Here is a 7,750-nt window from a genome sequence, read left to right as displayed (position 1 = left end):
AACGCTCACTGTTCATCCAAAGGCAGCATCGATCGGCTTTAGTTAGCAACAGTAGCGAAGGAATCGCTCGATCGGGTTTAGTTAACAGCCATCGATCGATCGCTCGGGTTCAGTAACGCGTAGCCTGCAGTGCAATCGCTCGGGTTCAGTTAGAGCCCAACGCCTCGCTCGGGTTTAGCTAGAGCCAATGCCTCGCACACACGCGCATACGTGTACAAGAGAAACGCGCATCGCTCGGCCCCCAACCACCCACCGTAACCGGGAACTCGCCGAAATTTTCCTCGCCCTCGCTTCTACCATGGTTTTTTCCGTCATGGACGACCCAAAGAATGTCATGCAGCCGCGTCTCCGGCCTGCCCATGACGAAAAACCCATTTTCTGTCATGATTTTTTGTCATCTCTACTCCTAATGAAGCAGTTGGTGAATAGTCTGTGCGGTTTTTTTCACTGGTTTTTTTTCATCATCCCCACACCCTCATCGAACGAGGTTTTTTTCGTCATCCCCCACCCCATCGAACGATACCTCCACCAGTCGATCCCACCCCACCGATTTTTTCATCTCCCCTACAAAACCGATAGACATAAAACCAGGGAGAAAAACAACACAAAGAAAACCACGCTTTCCTAATCTACCCCTCACCATGCTTTCCATCTATCAATTTATTATCAAAACAGTGCACGCTTCCCTTCATTGTTTGGGTGAGGAGAGGAAGAAAATCAATCAACCTATATTCAAAATAGATCTTTCCCTGACGTGTCAATCAATCAATCTAAACTGATTTTATATGATTAGTACAAATCAATCTCTACTTCTAATCTCTACTCCTAAAGGACGAGTTCCTACGTCGTTCGTTCATTCGTTCGTCGGCCCCTCCAGGCCTCGCTCGATCCACCCCCCACCGATTTTCCTCCTTCTCTTTTTCCCGTGGTTTATTTTCATCCGTCACGGTTATTTTCCCTGAACCAAAGAGGCGATAGCTTAGGAGTCAGGAGCCCAGCCCGCACACCTCTCTCTTTCCCCTCAGCACCGGAGGCGCGCAACACGGACGCACTGCACCGATCCCAAGATGCGCTAGGGCTGGCTCGCCGCTGATGGCGATGGCTATCAAATGGCAACTACGGCGACGTTGACGCACTTTTTATCCCCTACCGCTGCCGCCTCCCGAGATCCTGAGCGCGGTGAGCTCCCTTCCCTTCCCCACTTCCTCGCTACTATGCCCATCCCTACCCCCGTTCCGTTCCCAAGGCAACGGCCGCTCCATGGTCCCTCTAACCTAGGATATTCTAACCTAGGATTGTCGACCTGATCTGTCGTCATGCACATGACGATGGTGGTGCCGGTCTCAATCGCCCTGATTTGGTTTGACTGAGAATCATCGATGTGTAGGCGACAAGCAGATTTCCTTGGATGTCTCCTTGCCCCTACCGTGCTCGATTTCATTCAAAGGCTTCAGGACCTATTTGCGGTAAGAATCGAACTCATGTACTGTTTTCTTTTATGTTTTACCACTTTTTTGATGCAATCACAGGAACAGACGTGTACAGTGTACTTCTATATGTTTACATCACGTGCTATATTATTAAACTGTGGTTTCTCTTTGTTCAGTTAGTTCTTATGAAATAGAAACACTTATTTTCTCATGTGTCAATTTTCTTGAGCTCAAGCAAGCGGGATGCTCTTCCTCCATGCATGCACATGTTCTGCATTATTGGTTCTTTGGTCTCCTACTAAGTACATTTGGTGCTCTTTGACGCTCATGTGTTCCTTTGGCTAGCTTTCAGATGAAGACTGAATGCACGTGAAAAATACGATCAGGATGCAATCGAGGAATATATGGGACTATTTCTGCAATTGTTGTCCCTCCCTAACTCCGTTGAGTCGATAACCATATCATCCTGTGATGTAAGCTGGCTTATGATCTTTGGACAGATTTTGGTCTCCTTAACTCTGATTTCCCGGTATCCATTCTTTATGACCCTCATTGCCACAACAAATGAATTTTCGTTCATATTTGTCACCCAGATGGGTTAAGGAAGACAAGGTAGTGCACTTCCAGATGTTTGTCCTCCTCTCCTAGACGATGTCAGTTTGGTTATGCACGCAGAATCTTGTCTTGATGTCATGCATATTAGAAAGGCTTCTATGGGTCTTGAAGCTTTTGCTTGTATCATCTATTAGATATTTTTTCTGAACTCTCTATGTTATCCCTCTTTGCACTGACCTATAATTTTTGTTTGAGTAGGGACAGTGCAGTGAACACGAGCAAATAAATTGGTAGAAGGTGCAGACGACTATCTGAACCAAGGCTTGTGTAATATGTAAAGTGAGTTGCAGATGCAGTATCTACCTCTTTGATAAGTATTGGGTGTAGGTAAGACACATCTAATCTGAATTGAGATATGGATGGCGTGAATAGTCTGTATGTTTGATTTTCGATTGAATGTTGAATTATTATCAACTAGATCTTCCTCCACCGACATTACTAGCTCCTCCTTGAATACCAACTGTCGGAAAGAGAGCAATGGTACTGTGATTGTACTGTTTTATGCCAGGTGTTAAGGAATACTATTTGCAAGCAGTTAGCGAGGAACTGACGGTGCATTATATTGTATAGAAGGTTCTTTTGATCCTGAAAAGCCAATTGTGCATTTAATGTTCTATACCTAATTTGGCCCTCCTGAATCTCGTCCATTCCTAAATGTATGTCTTTTTAGATATTTCAATATGAACTACATACAAATGTATGTAGACATAGTTTAGAGTGTAGATTCACTTATTTTGCTACGAATGTAGTCTATATTGGAATCTCTAAAAAAGACTTATATTTGGGAATGGAGGGAGTACATATACATATGTTAGTTATGTCAAGCACTTTTTTAGTCTCAGCTTTTGTAAATCTTGTGACTTATCAATGCCAGCTTACTAGACAATGCGAAGGAAGCCCAGAAGTGTGATTCAGTGGATATATTGTTGTTGCATATGCCTTGCATGCAAATTTAAATATGAGGGATTCAAGGGCTAGGTAGCATGCTTCTACTTGACTGAATTTAAGTAGGAGAGATTATCAATTGCATGCCGAGTCTTGTTGTACTTTCTGGGTTGTTTGATTTCCTTTGGTGGTTTTTCAAAATAATCTTGATTTAACCATGATTTGCTCTGGTGGTTTTTTGAGATAGTCTTCGTTTCGCAAAGACATCATAGTGATCGCGCCTGGAATACTCAATGTCTTTGCTTGTGGTTTGTGTTCTTCAGGTCTTCACTTGCCATGATATATCTCTGATTTCTTCTTCTCTGTTCTAAATAGAGTCTGTTCTGTTTGCACCAATTCGAGATAATGGTCGTAGAATGCAGCAGCCAAGACAACAAGATCAAGCTCGACTTAGGACTGATGACAAATAAAATTTGATTCAGATGGTTCCTTGCATCTTCCTCTCATAATTAAACCTAATAATACAATTTTTTGTGCTCTTGCTTCTGCAGATTCTAAAGAATTGATTCGTTGTTCGGGCATTTCGTGCATTTGGAGTTCACAGGTATCTAAGTTTCTCTTATATGTGTTCTCAAAGAATTTGGTACTCAGCACTAGGATTTTTTATCTGAACATATCATCTCAAAGCCTTGGGTAGAACACGAGCAATTGTGAGATAGAGCTATTTGCTACACCGTTTAGAAAACAGAACTGATAAACTCTCGGTAGTACCTATATTGATTAGCTATGTTCTTACCTATAAGTTCTTTGCGAATTATTGTAATTCTTGGTACATCAAGGTTTAAATAATGAAAATGAGAAACTACATGTTGAGCATTGCTTATAATGAAAACGTACGTCCATGGTTTAAAGAAGCTTTATTGTTTCAGTCTATACTGAAGCTTATATTGTTCCCCGGTTGATCTAGACATCAAATATTTTAAGCTTCCTTTTTCTGAGCCAATGGGCGAACTAAGAAAGGGAAATTCGTTCCTTAAATAGTAGTGGCATTTTACTACGCAGATAATACCGACAATTTCTCAAACCGGAGTTCAGTCAGTAGGTTAGTAAATAAAGCCGGAGTTCGCATGGAGCACCAACGATAACCTCAAGCAGATGCATCGAGATAGGTGATGAACTCTCCTATGTTTCCTCACGTGAATCTTTGCTCCAATCGCTTGATTGTTCTATCCGGTTTGTTGTGACAATACAATAATATTCTGTTTTTTAAGTGGTCCAGTCTCTGTTTGATTTGGAAAGATGGGGACTTTCTTTTGAGTTATTTCAATCTGTCATTGGCCATAACTTTCCAGATTCCTTGTTTTATTTCCTCTTTTTTTGGGACTTCATGGTTGGATTGGACCTGGTACTGTTGTGGCAATTTTTTTGACTCCCATTGCAATGGACGGTTATGCTTATAGTTGATGGCGATGATCTTTGTTGTGTTGACCCAAAACAGTACGGTTCTTTGTTTTACAATCTTAACTTCAGAATTGGAGATTGAGATGCTACATCAATACATGTTCAAGTTCCCTCGCTTCTTTGTGAGGGAACAAAACAAATAACTGAGTGAAATAATTTTAGCATTCCATCTATAAAATTGATGCACCAGAGCTGTTACATGCCCTTCTTGATTCATTTTCTCTGACTGTGTTAGACTTTCTGCAAAAAAATAATATTATTTTAGCAACGCACATCTAGAACCACTAAACATGCTAGATGGGAGGCTCAACCTTGGTGTTTTCTTCTCATATTAGGTCGTTATGGGTTATGGATTATGGATTATGGATTATGGCCCCCATTTTCAGATAAACACGTGTCTGCATTGTTCACTGAGTTGCACTCTGCAATTTGTTTTTGCTCTCTATGTGCTCGACCAAATGATTCAGTGGGTTAGGAATTGACGAGTTGTAGTGGACATGAAAGATTACTCATTCAGAACTACATATGATTTTTCACTGGTTTTGTGTGTTGTCTTCTCTAATTCGGATGTACATAAAATTTGAGTTGTCGAGCCTAAATTTTGGATCGTACGAGGATGCAGATAGTTGGAATCAATAAGCAAAGTGTGTGACATTATGTTTTTGTAATAGCTACAGGTCTGAAAATATACCTATTGTGTTTACTGTGGATATACTCGTAAGGATAAGACACACACACACAATTACTTTGCTTCAAGAAATCGCCTTTTTAGGAATTTATGTACTAACAACCATTCTATAAAAATGCAGGCAAATCAGAGTTTATGGCACCCAAACTCTTCACTGGCAATTTTAACGAGTTGGTGGACATATATTCGTTTTGGATGTGCATGCCTGAAATGAAAAGGTGAACCTTCTAACCAGGGATTTTCTTTGGCTGCCTACCGGTTCTTTTTCTGTTGCTTGACTTTTGAACTCCATGGTTAGAAAATGATGGAAAAGTCTTGGACCTTGCTTAATGCTTGGAACTACACCTTTCCAAACATCCTTGTTGCTTGATGCCAAGAGGATTTCTCCAAGAGACTGGAACTATGTTCCTCTGTAGTTCTCCATTCAGACATTTCTATGGTTAGAGCTTTCTTCTGACAAAATTGTGCTGGTGTCTGGATGTAAAATGTATTTCCTATTACAGCTGAGAAAGAGAGTAAGTAAAAAGGGTAAGCCAAGGGCTAGCCTAAAATTCCAAAAGGACTATTTCCTGAGGTATTTGTCGCCGGCCAACCTGTCATCAACCCAGGGTTGGTCGCTTGAACGACATTCACTTCGAGGGAGTTTTGATTAAAAGTTTGTGACTTATCATGCATGGAACATGCATCTTTTGTTAACATTTTCATTGCATTATATATTATATAAAAGCAACAAAGTAGTGTTCTAGTCATTGCTTTAGTAAAACAAATATACGTAGTATATGGTTATGAAGTTGAATGAATGCTCAATGGTTGGTTCAAGACTTCAAGAAATTCATAATTTGTTCTGTGTGTTTTGATTAAAATGTGGCCTATCTCAGTTGCCAGACTGTGGATAGAGGGATGCATGGCCACCACTTTGTCAGAATACCAACAGTTAGCCATCTTTTGGGTATAGCTATCAACTAGAATCCACAGCTTCACATTTCTCTTTTTTTAAATGTTCTCTAAATACATGTAACTTATATGGCACAATTTCGATGCCACTTGTAAGTTGTAACACCACATGATTTGGTGATTTGTCAAAGAACGACGGTGTTGGAGAAGACGAGGGGGGAGGGGGCATTGAGCCAACAAAGGAGGCGGCTATGGTAGGGCGAGCCGACGAGGCGTAACACGTTAGCACTACTACGGGAGGGGATCAAGGCAACGAGTTGAGTGGTTGGTAGGGGACTTCTCGGCGGTCCATGAGGAAGCACGGTGTGAAGGAGAGAGGGCACCATAGCGAAGGTGAGGTGGGCATTATTCGGTTTTAAAGAAGAGGACTCCAGCGAGAAATGCCTTGCTACAGAGGGAAACCGAGCGTGAAGGGCAGATTTCGACAGGAAATGGGAAGGGTGCATTGCGGGGTGGTTTTTTGTGTTGGCATGCGTGTTGAAGATAACATCACGGATAATCTGGACAACCATGTTTCTCTCGCACTAGATTCAGGGGAGCCCAAAATGTCTAGATGGTTGAATTTTGGGAGCCTACTGGGAGTCCATTTGATGTCCGGACACGTTCAAACATATGAGGAAGAAATGAATTTTGAATTTAAAGACGATCTTAGTCATTAGTCTGATTTATTATATGCATGCTAGCCCGTAGCAACGCACGGGCATTCTACTAGTAGAAGTAGGAGCCCACCACATCTATGATGATACCAGGTTTTGTCACAATTATCGTCATAGAAGTGTCATAAGTATGACAAAAATTTTTATTCGACCCAAAATGTAACAGATGTGTCTTTTTTTGTAGTGCATGTCGGTGAGGTCGGTGTCCCTCTTTATGATGTTTTTGATGCGCTTTTGCAGCATCGTCACCTTGTCCACTGACCCCCAGTCCAAGACCTTGTTGATCCACGACGCTAGCCACATTGGGGGTCAGGATCTAAATTCAGGAGTGCCGCCCAGTTGGCGACGTGAGGTTCGATGATGTAGAACCACTCCTGCTACCATATTTTCACAGTCTCCACAAAAGCCCCTTTGGGCCAGGTGACGTTGGGAAGCTTGCTCACCATCGCGCCTCCGCAGTCTACGTGCTCCCCGTCCACCACCTTTGGCTTCACGTTGAAGACTTTGAGCCAGAGGGCGAAGTGGGGGGGGGGGATGCGGAGGAGTGCCTTGCACACGATGATAAACGCCAAGATGTGGAGGAATGAGTTTGGGGCTAGATCATGGAAATCAAGCCCGTAACAGAATATGAGGCCACAGACAAAAGGATGAAGCGGAAACCCTAGTCCTTGGAGGAAGTGGGGGATAAATACCACCCTTTCGCCGGGCTCCAGGGTGGGGATGACTTGCTTCTTTGCAGGGATCCTGTATGCGATGTTCGTACTCAGGTACCCCGCATCCTGGAGCTCCTTGATGTCCTTCTCCCTCACGGAGGAGACTGCCCACTTGCCTTGAAGACCGGATCTGGACATGACTGAAGAGGCTGGTGGCCGTGGGAGGTTTCGAGGCTCGGGCGCTAGAGCTCGGAGATTTGGAAGCAGAGGAAGGGAGAAGGCATGGGATAGAAAATATGAATCTTTACCCGTTTCTATAAGCCGCGAATACCAAGCGCTCGCCTCCCTAGCCTTAAAACCTCGTCTATTCCTGATGCGGATATGCGCTGCAGTCGTTTGGATTACCCA

The 7,750-nt window shown here is 42.8% G+C and overlaps 1 long non-coding RNA gene across 3 annotated transcripts; it reads left to right on the top strand.

The window, feature by feature from the left end:
* Positions 1-996: 996 nt before the first annotated feature.
* Positions 997-5,775, top strand: LOC119322025. 3 transcript variants are annotated; one of them, XR_005155358.1, is made up of 8 exons: positions 997-1,179; positions 1,388-1,466; positions 1,783-1,903; positions 2,024-2,083; positions 2,244-3,534; positions 3,993-4,099; positions 5,201-5,297; positions 5,378-5,775. It is a non-coding gene; the product is annotated as an uncharacterized LOC119322025 (long non-coding RNA). The 3 variants fall into 3 exon arrangements; XR_005155357.1 differs by lacking the exon at positions 3,993-4,099 and having other exon boundaries at positions 2,024-2,042; XR_005155356.1 differs by lacking the exon at positions 3,993-4,099.
* The last annotated feature ends 1,975 nt before the right edge of the window (positions 5,776-7,750 follow it).

The sequence above is a fragment of the Triticum dicoccoides genome, chromosome 6B (genome assembly GCF_002162155.2).
Source record: "Triticum dicoccoides isolate Atlit2015 ecotype Zavitan chromosome 6B, WEW_v2.0, whole genome shotgun sequence".
In the NCBI taxonomy this organism is placed as follows: domain Eukaryota; kingdom Viridiplantae; phylum Streptophyta; class Magnoliopsida; order Poales; family Poaceae; genus Triticum; species Triticum dicoccoides.
The sequence above is the reverse complement of the archived record's forward strand: the minus strand, read 5'-3'. Positions and strand labels throughout refer to the sequence as shown.